At 37.8% G+C, this 2,030-nt stretch overlaps 1 pseudogene; it reads left to right on the forward strand.

The window, feature by feature from the left end:
* The first annotated feature begins 1,492 nt into the window (after positions 1–1,492).
* LOC150093537 (U2 spliceosomal RNA) lies at positions 1,493–1,613 on the forward strand (annotated as a pseudogene).
* The last annotated feature ends 417 nt before the right edge of the window (positions 1,614–2,030 follow it).

Below are 2,030 nucleotides of genomic sequence, written 5' to 3' on the forward strand. Positions count from 1 at the left end.
GAGTCCCGTTTCAACTGCATTCGTTGTGAAAATCCTCGGAAAAATAATCAGCCATAATTTTTGGCCGATCGGTCTTAATCGACACATCGACGGATAAAAAAACCACTTTTCTTCACTATGAAAATGCTTGCACACAATATTTTATCGCAATTTCCTCCTTTAAAATCATGCATCAGTTGCAAGCGAAATTTTCTTCGCCCGTTTTTTTTTTTAAAGTTCTGCTTTTGGACGCATCAAAAGCTCATTAACCGCACCATTCTTTTCACAAACATTACAAAACCAATTCTTTAATGCTGATTCAACCAGATCTCTTCCGATCCATGTTCTCGTTAGTAAGAGCTGAAATTTCAATGTTTGATTTTTTTTAAATTTTTAAAGATCTTGCAACAGAATGGTTGTGAAATTTCGAAATGTACAACGCACTATGCTGACTCGTTTTGGGCAACTTGTCATACATAGCAGTCCAAAAATCTTTGCTTTTCTTGAAAAGCAAAATCTTTACTGTTTTTATTTATTTTTTTTTTCTTGCTTGTGCTATAAGGTTTGTTTTGGCGAGCACTTAAAGTCAAAGGCTACTGAAGTTGAACCTGCATTCGCATGAAAGATTAATATGAAAAGAAAATGAAGATTACCCACCTGCATTTGCACGGAAGATTAACGTTATAGGAAGATTAACAAAATAATGAGATTTCTACAAATGTTGTTTGTCAAATTTTCTCCTGATCAACATTGATTTCTCAGAATTCTGAGACTCAAAAAGCAAAGGCCAAACATTCGAGGATTTCCATAACAATAACCGGAACTTGTGATGATAGGCGTATTATTTTTAATTCAATTATGGTGAGTTTCGGGACCGACTAAATTTGACAATAGCCAATCGCTCGCTAATATTATCTGCGAGCGCAATAAGCGGATGCTACTGCAATAATGAATGTAATTCGGGGATGCCGAGGATGTTCTCATGTCATGTTAGGAAACTTTCCTACTTTGTACAAACAATCGGCCTTGAAATAATTGCCAATGTAATTACAAATTGTTTATGTCTGGAATTTTCGCTCGGGTGGTGACCGCGGTATTAGTTAATTTTATAATCGCCATAACTTTCGCGCCTTACGTACAAACGAAACCGACAATGTTGACCTTGTCAATGTAAGCTGAAAATCAAAAGAGCACTTAGATGTTCAAAGAGCCGCACATAATCGACCCCCCACCCGTGATCTATCTGCTGAACAAATGGCATTGTTCCAAATAAGCACGTCTCAGAAGACTGGAAAAATAAGACTTCCTGTGCCTGCTTTTAGTACCGGTTTTAATATTTTAGAAAAATTCAAACAGAACGTTACCTTTGTGTTTAAATATACACTGCAACTCAAGATGATATTTTCATAATTTATTCAATTTTTGAAATTCCCAAAAGCTTTCTCATATTAAAAAACACCGTAAAGGAACATTAATGAATGTTATTAAATAGGTAAAAATTTTATTGATTGGTATTGCTTCTCGGCCTTTTGGCTAAGATCAAAGTGTAGTATCTGTGCTTAACAGCTCATAGATTATATAGTCGCTAAAGCTCTATTAGCGTTAGCAGCTTTGATATCTATAGGGTTCTCTTTGGGGGGCCTGGATATTATAAGCTGCTGGGCTAATACCAAAGTGTATTATCTGTTCTTAGAACAATACGACCAAAACCCCGGACTGGGGTAAGAACAAACTCTAATTTTTTTCAGAAGTGAGTGTTTGATCCCTCATTGCACAGGCCTATCTGCCTGTAGATTCACTGTCCCCTCTGTACACTTTAGTGTCAGAGGTAGCCGGCAGGCTCCACCCGCAAAGAAGACCAGTGGTGGTGGTGTGTATCGTGTATACACATCAGGACAGGGGACCCACAGGTATAGACCTAGAGGGACTTCCTCGCAATACCCCCATAACAGCTTCAGTTCCACCGCCTTCCACCTATAAGGTGTGAACTGTCCTACACTCTAGGATTACTGCACTCAAACACTCATAAGTAGTATCTTTTCTGCTGACAT

This window comes from Typopeltis vanoorti, chromosome 24 (assembly GCF_054136105.1).
Source record: "Typopeltis vanoorti isolate ZY-2024b chromosome 24, IOZ_Tvanoo_1.0, whole genome shotgun sequence".
NCBI classification, from domain to species: domain Eukaryota; kingdom Metazoa; phylum Arthropoda; class Arachnida; order Uropygi; family Thelyphonidae; genus Typopeltis; species Typopeltis vanoorti.